The 12,251-nt window shown below is 50.1% G+C and overlaps 1 non-coding gene across 1 annotated transcript; it reads right to left on the bottom strand.

Moving 5' to 3' along the window:
* Nucleotides 1-12,087: 12,087 nt before the first annotated feature.
* On the bottom strand, nt 12,088-12,251 carry LOC147080886 (U1 spliceosomal RNA). Its single transcript, XR_015076984.1, has one exon. It is a non-coding gene; the product is annotated as a U1 spliceosomal RNA (small nuclear RNA).

Raw genomic sequence — 12,251 nt, 5'->3', positions numbered from 1 at the left:
AGTGTGGAAGGAGGAAGAACATGATCCAGGTCTAAAGGAGGGAGGGGATGAGAGCAAGAACGTGATCCAGATAGGAAGATAGATCACGTTCTCTCCCACCCTCTGTTAGACCCAGATCACAGTCTTCCACCCCCATCCCCTTTACACCTGCACCACGCTCTCCCTCTCCTCCCCCAGCAAGCCGCAGCAGTTCAAGAAGGTACCTCATGACCACCCTCTTAAGAGCAACTAGGAATGGGAAATAACTAAATGAATTTTTTTAAATGAGAGCGTATTCTGTGTCGGTCCTACAACATGCATTTTTGTGTTGTTTGCCGGACTCGACTATTCCAATGTTCCCCTAGCCAGCCCCCCATCTTCCACCCTCAATGAACTTGAGCTCATCAAAAGCTCTGCTGCCCGTGTCCTAACACGCAGCAAGTCCCGTTCACCCATCACCCCTGTGCTCATTGACCTACATTGGCTCATGTACCACCAACAATGCTCCCGCTAAGCCACGCAGCCATGCAGCTGTCTGGAAGTCCTGCGCAGGCCACTTACCGGATCTTGAATGCATGCTCAAAATTTTGAATGGGAGATTTTGCACATGTGTGAATTTTTGAATGGGCCACGCAGCCCATTAAAGGGACCGCGCAACCAAAAAAAAATTAGGGGAACATTGTCCACCAACACCTTGATTTTAAAATTCCCATCATCATGTTAAAATCCCTCCATGGCCTCACCCCTTCCAATCTGAACTCGGCAGTGTAAGCGTGTGTGTGCTCCAATCCAGGAGTGTGAGCCCTGTCTGTTCTCTGAAAGCAGTAGTGTTAGCACTGTGAGCTCAGTCGCCTGCCTGACAATGACTGGATCAAATTACACATTGCAGAGATCTTGATTACTCTCCAGCAGGCAGGATCAAATGACACATTCCAGACAAACTGTTGGGTGTGTCTTGTCTTCCAAGTGGCCCAATCAGAAAACTGGTGTTGCAAGTAGACGCGGCCTAATTTGATCCAGTGTCAGGCATTGTCAGGCAGGCTCCAGAGTTCACAGTGCTAACTCTACTGATTTCAGAGGACAGACAGGGCTCAAGCTCCTGGGTTGGAGAACACACATACACTCACACTGCCAAGTCCAGAGAACTCACAGCGTTCACACTACTGATTTCAGGGAACGTACAGTGCTCACACTCCTGAATTCAGGTCTTCATTGCTGACAGTCAGACTTCAAATTCTAATCCCTATACTCCTGATTTCACAAGAACGTCAAAAACAACCTCACAAACCTATTGTTAACATCTTTTCACATACAGAGAGCATGGTGATTCAGGGGGCAGTGACTGATACTGGGCTTAAAGTGTTAAAATATGAGGCCATGTTGTTACAACTTGGCTTGTATCCCTTGAGTTTAGAAGATTGAGGGGTGATCTAATCGAATTGTTTAAAATGTTAAATGGATTTAATAGGGTAGAGAAACGATGGGCTGGATTTTACCAACCTCGGCGGGTCCGTGACAGGCGATGTCAGTGGTGGGTCCCGACCCTGCAGCTAGCTCCAGCCCACTGTGTAGAATTAATTTACCGTGATTGGGCTTGTTAAGCCTGCCCAGCGAGTTTCCCGGCCAACTGGAGGAAGCGGGTCTAATGACATCATTTGATGACGCGTCATCAGCCGGTTTCCTTAAAGGGACCATGGCCAACTTTAATTTGACATTTGTGCTGTCAGTGTTCTACAGCATTGAGGTGCAGCAAACACTGACAATGACTGCACAGAGGTGCAGGGCTGCACCCAGGCTCTCACCCATGACTCAAACTTCTGTGTCAGTAATCACTCCCAGCATTTTATTGCCCTTCCCTAATTGCCTTTAAAAGGTGGTGGTGAACTGCCTTCTTGAATCGCTGAGGAAGAGAATGTTTGAAGACTAGGACCTCAAACCCGGCACTAAGCTCATGGTCTATGGAGCAGTAGTGATACCTGATGTAAAAAGACTGCTGAGAGCTTGGTTTGAGTATAAAACAAGGCTTTAATCAACTGTTTCACAACCATGAGATTTCTAGTTACATCACTAGCTCCTGGTTACAGAAACATCCTGAGCAAGCTGGGCCCACGCCCGAGTATTTATACTCCTTGGATGCCGCCACCAGCTGGCCACCCAGTGTTACTTCATGAGTCATGATAAGATTCATGACAATACCCGCCCTGCTGTATGCCTCAGAGACATGGACCATGTACAGCAGGCACCTCAAAGCACTGGAGAGGTACCACCAATGCTTCCTCCGCAAGATCCTGCAAATCCATTGGCAGGATAGGCGCACCAACATCAGTGTTCTCACTCAGGCCAACATCCCCAGCATCGAAGCTTTGACCACGCTCGATCAGCTCCGATGGACGGGTCACATCGTCTGCAAGCCCGATACAAGACTCCCAAAACAAGCGCTCTACTCGGAGCTCCGACACGGCAAGAGAGCCCCAGGTGGGCAGAGGAAACGCTTCAAGGACACCCTCAAAGCCTCCTTGTAAAAGTGCAACATCCCCACCGACACCTGAGAATCCCTGGCCCAAGACCGCACAAAGTGGAGGAGAAGCATCCAGGAAGGCGCCGAACACCTCGAGTCTCTTCGCCGGGAGCAAGCGGAAGCCAAGCGCAAGCAGCGCAAGGAGCGCACGTCAACCCAAGCACCCCACCCACCCGCCCCTTCAACCACCGTCTGCCCCACCTGTGACAGAGACTGTAGGTCCCGCATTGGACTCATCAGTCACCTGAGAACTCATTTTTAATGTGGAAGCAAGTCATCCTTGGTTCCGAGGGACTGCCTAAGAAGAAGAAGATGAACCACTGCAGTCTGTGCGGTGAAGGTACTCTCCACAGATGCATCTGACTCACTGTGTGCTTCTAGCATTTTCCGATTTTGTACATTATATTTGAACTGTAATACCACTAAATACCAACTGAGGACGCTACAGACCGATTGAATATTAAAACCAGTCAGAGGTCGTGGTTCACATTGGGACCAACAACATGGGTAGGAAGAGGGATGAGGTCCTGCAGCAAGAATTTAGGGAGCTAGGTAGCAGATTAAAGAGCAGGACCTCAAAGGTTGTAAACTCTGGATTACTCCCGGTGCCACGTGCTAGTGAGTATAGGAATAGGAGGATCGAGCAGATGAATGCGTGGCTAAAGAGTTGGTGCAGGAGGGAGGGCTTTAGTTTCCTGGATCACTGGGTCTGCTTCTGGGGAAGGTGGGACTTGTACAAGTCGGACGGGTTGCACCTGAACCAGAACGGGACAAATATCCTTGCGGGGAGGTTTGCTAGCACTGTTGGGGGGGGGGGTTTAAACTAACTTGACAGGGGGATGGGATACAGAGTGGAGCTATAATAGGGGGTGATGTACAGCCAAATATAGAGGAAAAAACAAGTCAGCTTGGAAGGCAGGCTAATATGTGACAGCACAAGGGAGTAGGGCAAGGCTGGATGGCATTTATTTTAATGCAAGGAGTCTTGCGAATAAGGTGGATGAATTGAAGGTGTTGATGAACACATGGCAGTATGATATTGTTGCTATTACGGAGACATGGTTGAGAGAGGGGCAAGACTGGCAGCTCAATATTCCGGGGTATAGAATCTTCAGGCGAGACAGAGGGGGGGGGGGTAAAAGAGGAGGGGGCGTCGCAATATTAATTAAGGAGTCAATTACTGCTGTAAGGAGGGATGATATATTAACAGGTTCATCTAATGAGGCCATATGAGTAGAACTTAAAAACAAAAAGGGTGCAAGCACTTTGCTGGGAGTGTACTATAGGCCCCCAAACAGTCAGGGGGAGATAGAGGAACAGATATGCAGGCAAATCTCAGAGAAATGTGCAAATAATAGCGTAATAATAGTGGGGGATTTCAACTTCCCCAATATTAACAGGGATAGTCAGAGTGTGAAAGGCTTAGAGGGTGCAGAATTCTTAAAGTGCATCCAGGAGATAACACTGGCGAGCAAAATAAAGGAAAATCCTAAGGTGTTTTATAAGTATATTAAGGGCAAGAGGATAACTAGGGAAAGAGTAGGGCCCATTAGGGACCAAAGTGGCAATCTGTGTGTGGAGCCAGAAGATGTAGGTGGGGTTTTAAATAAATTTTTTGCATCTGTGTTCACTATGGAGAAGGACGATGTAGACATAGAAATCGGGCAGGGGGACTGTGATATACTTGAACATATTAGCATCGAGAGGGAGGAGGTACTAGCGGTTTTAGAAGGCTTAAAAGTGGATAAATCCCCAGGCCCGGACGAGATTGTGGTAAACCACTGTATTGTATATTGCCACCTCTGGGTGGCGCTGTGTATGGAGGCATGCCTCAGCTGACTCCACCCACCACTGTGTGGGTTTCGTTCAGACTTGTTCAGTCACTCACGAAGAAGCATGGTCTCTTCTTAGCTAATAAAAGCCTTATTCATCTCTTCTTTCGACTCATCATCTCTTCTTCGACTCATCACCTTTTATGAAGTAATTGATAAGCGTATCAATTTTATTAGCTAAAAGTTAAATGGCGACACCTGAGGAGCAACAACAGCAACGGATACAGCAGACATTGCTGAGAGCCCTCAGACCACCACGCCTGGACCTCGACCCTCAAGATGTGGGTGCATCAGCCAAGTTTGAACACTGGCTGAGCTGCTTTGAATCCTTCCTCGCAATCTCACAGGTTACAGAGGAGGATCACAAACTGAAAATTTTGACCGCCCAGGTGAGCCATCAAGTATATATGCTAATCCGGGACTCTAATACGTACGTGGCGGCCCTCGAGCTACTAAAAGGGCAATATACGCGCCCAGTGAACACAATTTACGCCCGACACCTCTTGGGATCCCGCAGGCAGCAACCGGGAGAATCGGTAGGGGCATTTGCACGGGCGCTACTGGCACTCTGCAGAGACTGCGATTGTAAAGCGGTAACGGCTGTGGAGCACGCGCAGGGACTCGCCTGTGATGCCTTCGTCAGGGGCCTCCAGTCAGACCACACCCGGCAGAGACTGCTAGAAAGCAAGGAACCCGACCTGAAGACGGCCATTGCCCTTGCGCTCTCGTTAGAGGAGGCCCACCGAAACCTCGAGGCATACCCCCGTAACGGCGCCGAGACATGGCAATCGAAACCGTGGGACACGGGACCGCCGCCCCCGGCACCAACCGCTGCAGCGACCCAACCGAGACAGCAGCCTCCGGTAAGAACTGCTTCGATGCCCAGTAACCAGGCCCAAAAATGCTATTTCTGTGGCCAGTTAAAACATCCCAGAGCGCACTGCCCAGCTAAGACAGCTACCTGCTCGGGCTGCGGGAAGAAAGGCCATTACGCTAACGCCTGCAAGGGGAAGCCAGCCAGCAGCGCAGCGTGCGGGCCGTGGGAGCAGCCATCTTATCCGCCATTTTGTGTACCCCCGGCCGCATGGCATCCGCCGCCATCGTATCCAACGCACTCAACCGCCATTTCGTCACCGGAACCGACCACCGTCTCGGCGGATGACTATAGTGACTCACTAAGCCACATACTGGCCTCCGTGACGCTGGATCAAGGCCACCCTCACCATCTATCCAGCTCCATGATGGATATCGCGGTAAACGGCTGCGCCACCAGTTGCCTGATCGACAGCGGGAGCACAGAGAGTTTCGTCCACCCCGACACGGTACGTAGCCACTCCCTCACGATTCTGCCAATGCACCATCGCATTTCTATGGCGTCCAAGTCCCAGTCAATGGACATCAGCGGCTACTGTGTGGTGACCCTGTCAGTAGGGGGCACTGAATATCAAAAATTTAAACTGCTAGTCCTGCCCCGTCTTTGCGCTGCCGTCCTGCTAGGGTTGGATTTTCAGTGCCACCTTAAGAGTGTCACACTAGCATACGGTGGACCCCTCCCCCCACTCACAGTCTGCAACCAACAGCTTTTAAATCGCCCGCTGCAAACCACCTGCAGCCTTTCCACATTAAAAGTCCCCCCCCCTCCCCTGTTCGCTAACCTCACCCGCGACTGTAAACCCATCGCTACCAAAAGCAGGCGGTACAGTGCCAGGGACAGAGCTTTTATCAGCTCTGAGGTGGAGCGGCTCTTGAAGGAGGGCATTATCGAAGGTAGCACTAGCCCCTGGCGAGCCCAGGTTGTAGTCGTTAAAACCACTGCAAAACGCCGCATGGTAATCGACTACAGCCAAACCATAAACCGGTACACCCAGCTGGACGCGTACCCCCTCCCTCGCATATCTGATATGGTCAATCAGATTGCGCAATACAAAGTATTCTCCACCATCGACCTTAAGTCAGCGTACCACCAGCTGCCCATCCGCCATGAGGACCGCCAGTATACTGCCTTCGAGGCAAACGGCCGCCTCTACCACTTCCTTAGGGTCCCCTTCGGCGTCACCAACGGGGTTTCGGTCTTCCAAAGGGAGATGGACCGAATGGTTGACCAGAACGCGCTGCGGGCAACCTTCCCCTATTTGGATAACGTCACCATCTGCGGCCACGACCAGCAGGACCACGACGTTAATCTAGCAAATTTCCTCCGTACGGCCCAACGGCTGAACCTAACGTACAATAAGGAAAAATGTATGTTTCACACCAAGCGCCTGGCCATCCTCGGCTGCGTGGTGGAGAACGGAGTCATCGGGCCCGACCCCGACAGAATGCGCCCCCTAATGGAGCTACCCCTTCCCCACTGCCAAAAAGCACTGAAGAGATGCCTGGGGTTTTTCTCCTACTACGCCCAGTGGGTGCCCCTCTATGCAGACAAAGCCAGGCCCCTCATCAAAGCCACCTCCTTCCCCCTGACACCAGAGGCGTGTGCAGCCTTCACTCTTATCAAGAACGATATCGCGAAGGCCGCAATGCACGCGGTGGATGAGTCCATCCCCTTCCAAGTGGAGAGCGATGCCTCCGACTTCGCCCTAGCCGCGACCCTTAACCAGGCGGGCAGACCCGTGGCCTTTTTCTCAAGGACCCTCCAGGGCCCCGAGACGAGACACTCCTCCGTCGAAAAGGAGGCCCAGGCTATTGTAGAAGCGGTGCGTCACTGGAGGCATTACCTGGCCGGGAAACGATTTACCCTGCTCACTGACCAGCGTTCAGTAGCTTTTATGTTTAATAATAAGCAGAGGGGTAAAATCAAGAACGACAAGATCTTGAGGTGGAGAATCGAACTCTCCACCTACAATTATGATATCTTGTATCGGCCAGGGAAACTCAATGAGCCCCCAGATGCCCTATCACGTGGTACATGCGCCAACGCGCAGAGTGATAGGCTGCAGTCCCTCCACAATGACCTCTGCCACCCGGGGGTCACCAGGTTTTTCCATTTTATCAAATCCCGTAACCTGCCCTACTCCATCGAGGAGGTCAGGACCATGACCAAGAGCTGCCAAATCTGCGCCGAGTGCAAACCGCACTTCTATAGGCCGGACAGAGCAAGCCTGATCAAGGCCACCCGCCCCTTCGAACGCCTGAGCGTCGATTTTAAAGGGCCCCTCCCCTCCGCTGACCGCAATGTGTACTTCCTCAACATAGTTGATGAGTACTCCCGTTTCCCCTTTGCCATCCCTTGCCCAGACATGACCAGTACCACGGTCATCAAGTGTCTGAATGACATCTTCGCTCTGTTCGGGTTCCCCAGCTATATACATAGCGACAGGGGCTCATCGTTCATGAGCGACGAACTTCGGCAGTACCTGCTAACAAGAGGTATCGCCACGAGCAGGACCACCAGTTACAACCCCCGGGGGAACAGCCAGGTGGAAAGGGAGAACGCGACGGTTTGGAAGGCAGTCCTCTTAGCACTAAAATCTAAGGGCCTTCCGACCTCCCGCTGGCAGGAGGTCCTCCCTGCAGCGCTTCACTCCATTCGGTCACTGCTTTGTACTGCCACTAATGCGACCCCTCATGAGAAAATGTTCGTTTTCCCCCGGAAGTCTACATCGGGAACCTCGCTACCGGCATGGTTGACTTCTCCTGGGCCCGTCCTACTGCGGAGGCACGTGAGGACGCATAAAACGGACCCCCTGGTCGAGCGGGTGCACCTCCTACACGCCAACCCCCAGTATGCCTGGGTGACATACCCAGACGGGCGGGAGGACACGGTCTCCATACGAGATCTCGCACCCTCGGGTACCCCTGAATTACCACCGTTATCCCCCTTACCACCGTTATCCCCCTTACCACTGTTATCCCCCACCACCCCTCCCAACCCAACCCCTGCAGACGGCATGCCAAAGCCCCAGGAATCTTCGCCAACCACCCAGACACCAGACCCGACGTCGGATGCTGCAACACCACCGCCGCCACCACGACGATCAGGACGTCAGACAAGGCCTCCTGATAGACTTAACTTGTAGTACCCTTCACCCCGCCGGACTTCACATTAAACAAGGGGTGAATGTGGTAAACCACTGTATTGTATATTGCCACCTCTGGGTGGCGCTGTGTATGGAGGCATGCCTCAGCTGACTCCACCCACCACTGTGTGGGTTTCGTTGTAGACATAGAAATCGGGCAGGGGGACTGTGATATACTTGAACATATTAGCATCGAGAGGGAGGACGGGTACTAGCGGTTTTAGAAGGCTTAAAAGTGGATAAATCCCCAGGCCCGGACGAGATGTATCCCAGGCTGCTGTGTGAGGCAAAGGAGGAGATTGCAGGGGCTCTGACACAAATTTTCAAAACCTCTCTGGCCACAGGGGATGTGCCAGAGGACTGGAGAACAGCTAACATAGTACCATTATTCAAGAAGGGTAGTAGGGATAAACCAGGGAATTACAGGCCAGTGAGCCTAACATCAGTGGTAGGGAAATTATTGGAAAAAATTCTGAGGGACAGAATTAGTCTCCACTTGGAGAGGCAAGGATTAATCAGGGATAGTCAGCATGGCTTTGTCAAGGGAGGATCATGTCTGACCAATTTGATTGAATTTTTCGAGGTGGTGACTAGGTGTGTGGATGAGGGTAGTGCAGTGGATGTGGTATACATGGATTTCAGTAAGGCTTTCGATAAAGTCCCGCACAGGAGACTGGTCAAGAAGGTAAGAGCCCATGGGATCCAGGGTGCCTTGGCACATTGGATCCAAAACTGGCTTAGTGGCAGAAGGCAGAGGGTGATGGTCGAAGGTTGTTTTTGTGACTGGAAGCTTGTGTCCAGTGGGGTACTGCAGGGATTGGTGCTGTTTGTGGTCTACATTAATGATTTGGATGTGAATGTAAAAGGTATGATCAGTAAGTTCGCAGATGACACGAAAATTGGTGGGGTGGTAAATAGCGAGGAGGGTAGCCTCAGTCTGCAGGACGATATAGATGAGTTGGTCAGATGGGCGGAACAGTGGCTAATGGAATTTAACCCTGAAAAGTGTGAGGTGATGCATTTTGGAGGGACTAACAAGGCAAGGGAATACACAATGAATGGTAAGACCCTAGGAAAGACAGAGGATCAGAGGGACCTTGGTGTGCATGTACATAGATCCCTGAAGGCAGCAGAACAGGTAGATAAGGTGGTTAAAAAGGCATATGGGATACTTGCCTTCATTAGCTGAGGCACAGAATATAAGAGCAGGGAGGTTATGATGGAGCTGTACAAAACGCTGGTTAGGCCACAGCTGGAATACTGTGTGCAGTTCTGGTCGCCACACTACAGGAAGGATGTGATTGCTTTGGAGAGGGTGCAGAGGAGATTCACCAGGATGTTACCTGGGCTGGAGCGCTTCAGCTATGAAGAAAGACTGGACAGGCTGGGGTTGTTTTCCTTGGAGCAGAGAAGGCTGAGGGGGGACCTGATTGAGGTGTACAAAATTATGAGGGGCATAGATAGAGTAGATAGAAAGGAACTTTTTCCCTTAGTAGAGGGGTCAATAACAAGGGGGCATAGATTCAAGGTAAGGGGCAGGAGGTTTAGAGGGGATTTGAGGAAGAACTTTTTCACCCAGAGGGTGGTTGGAATCTGCAACTCACTGCCTGAAAGGGTGGTAGAGGCAGGAACCCTCACAACATTCAAGAAGCATTTGGGTGAGCACTTGAAATGCCATAGCATACAAGGCTACGGACCAAATGCTGGAAAATGGGGTTAGATTAGACAGGGCTTGATGGCAGGCGTGGATGCGATGGGCCAAAGGGCCTCTTTCTGTGCTGTATAACTCTATGACTCTATGACAATAGCAAAATACTGCGGATGCTGGAAATCTGAAATAACGGACAACGCTGGAAAAACTCAGCAGGTCAGGTAGCATCCGTGGAGAGAGAAACAGAATTAACGTTAACTCTGTTTCTCTCTCCACGATGGGGGGGGGGGGCGGCGGTGAGGAGGTCAGTAACGGGGGGGGTGGGGGTGGGGAGAGATCAGGAACTCAGGGGGGAGAAGGTCAGGAAATCGGGGGGGAGAAGGTCAGGAACTTGGGGGGAGACGGTCAGGAACCCGGGGGAGATGAAGGTCAGGAACTGGGGGGGTAAGATGGGTCATTTTCAGGTTGGGAAACTATAACTACTGGGGTGCCACAGGGATCAGTGCTGGGGCCTCAACTATTTACAATCTATATTAGTGACTTGGATGAAGGGACCGAATGTAAGGTAGCCAAATTTGCTGATGATACAAACATAGATGGGCAAACAAATTGTGTGGAGGACACAAAAAATCTCCAAAGGGATATAGATAGGCTCAGTGAGTGGGCAAAAATCTGGCAGATGGAGTTTAATGTGGGTTATCCACTTTGGTAGGAAAAATAAAAAAGTAAAATGCTGAGGAATAGATGGATCTGGGTACCTTTGTACATGAATCACAAAACGTTAGCATGCAGCTACAGCAAGTAATTAGGAAGGCCAATGGAGTGTTGGCCTTTATTGCAAAGTAGGGAAGTCCTGTTACAACTGTATGGGGCATTGGTGAGACCACACCTGGAGTGCTGCGTAGTTTTGGTCTCCTTATTTAAGGAAGGATATACTTGCATTAGAGGCAGTTCAGAGAAGGTTCACGAGGTTGATTCTGGAGATGAAGGCGTTATCTTATGAAGAAAGTTTGGGCCTATACTCATTTGCGTTTAGAAGAATCAGAGGGAATCTTATTGAAACATATAAGAATCTGAAGGGGCTTGACAGGGTAGATGCAGAGAGGATGTTTCCCCTCGTGGGGAAATCTAGAACTAGGGGGCATAATTTCAGAACAAGGGGGCACCCATTTAATTTGGAAATTAGGAGGAATTTCTTCTCTCAGAGGATGGTGAATCATTGGAATTCTCTTCCCCAGAGAGCTGGGGAGGCTCGGGCATTGAATATATTTAAGGTGGGGATAGACAGATTTTTGAAAGGTAAGGGAGTCAAGGGTTATTGGGAGCGGGCAGGGAAGTGGAGGTGAGGCCAAGATCAGATCAGCTATGATCTTATTGAATGGTGGAGCAGGCTCGAGGGGCCAAATGACCTACTCCTGCCCCTATGTCTTATTTGTCTTTTGTAATTAGGGCTGGGCAATAAATGCTGGTCTTGCCAATGATAGCAGGAATGATGAAAAAAAATGCCAGCAGACGCACGATGGGCCGAATGGCTTCCTTCTATGCTGTACCAGTCTATAGGTAGTTAATAACAACTTGTATTTATATAGCGCCTTTAACGTAGTAAAACATGCCAAGGCACTGCACAGGAGTATTTTAAGACAAAAAATTTGACAACATTGAACATTTTGCCAAAGTCCAGAGTTGGCATGCAGCTTTGAAAATATTGTGGTGTGGACTTACTAGTGTGAATAATGTAGAGTTTTTATACAAAATGCGTAATTTCTTAGTTGTAGAGATCCATTCCCTTAGAATAGAAATGTGAGCACTTTGATTGCTTATCAGAAGATTAATGTATGACCTGTTGAGTTGTTTCTTAGCATTGAGTCTTGTGGAGGAAGGTTCTCTTGTATAACAGCTCCCTCTGTTGGAAATAAAGTGAAGTTAAGGTGAAAACAAAATTAGCTAAAATAACATTATAGTTAATTTATAGTTGCAAAAACGCTGTAAAATGATGGCAAGAACGTGATTGGAACAACAAACATATGTGTACTGGAAAGAACAGCTATCCCAACATGAAAAATAGTCCATCTATTCTTGGTTATGAATCAGGGGAGAGCGCGAACGCAGTCCCCCACTACCACAAATTTTGCAGTCGAGTATCCCGCATTTGGGGACATCGCAGGCGTCAGCACACCCGAAGTGCAATGGGTTAGCCTCGTCCTGGGAGAACCACCTTCTTGATCATGGTCTCTCCCCTGCCAGGTAAGTAT

The sequence above is a fragment of the Somniosus microcephalus genome, unplaced genomic scaffold (genome assembly GCF_052327205.1).
Source record: "Somniosus microcephalus isolate GS21.2 unplaced genomic scaffold, FLI_Smic_1.0 scaffold1039, whole genome shotgun sequence".
Lineage (NCBI taxonomy): Eukaryota > Metazoa > Chordata > Chondrichthyes > Squaliformes > Somniosidae > Somniosus > Somniosus microcephalus.
Note: the sequence above shows the minus strand (reverse complement) of the source record. Positions and strands in the feature narration are given on the sequence as shown.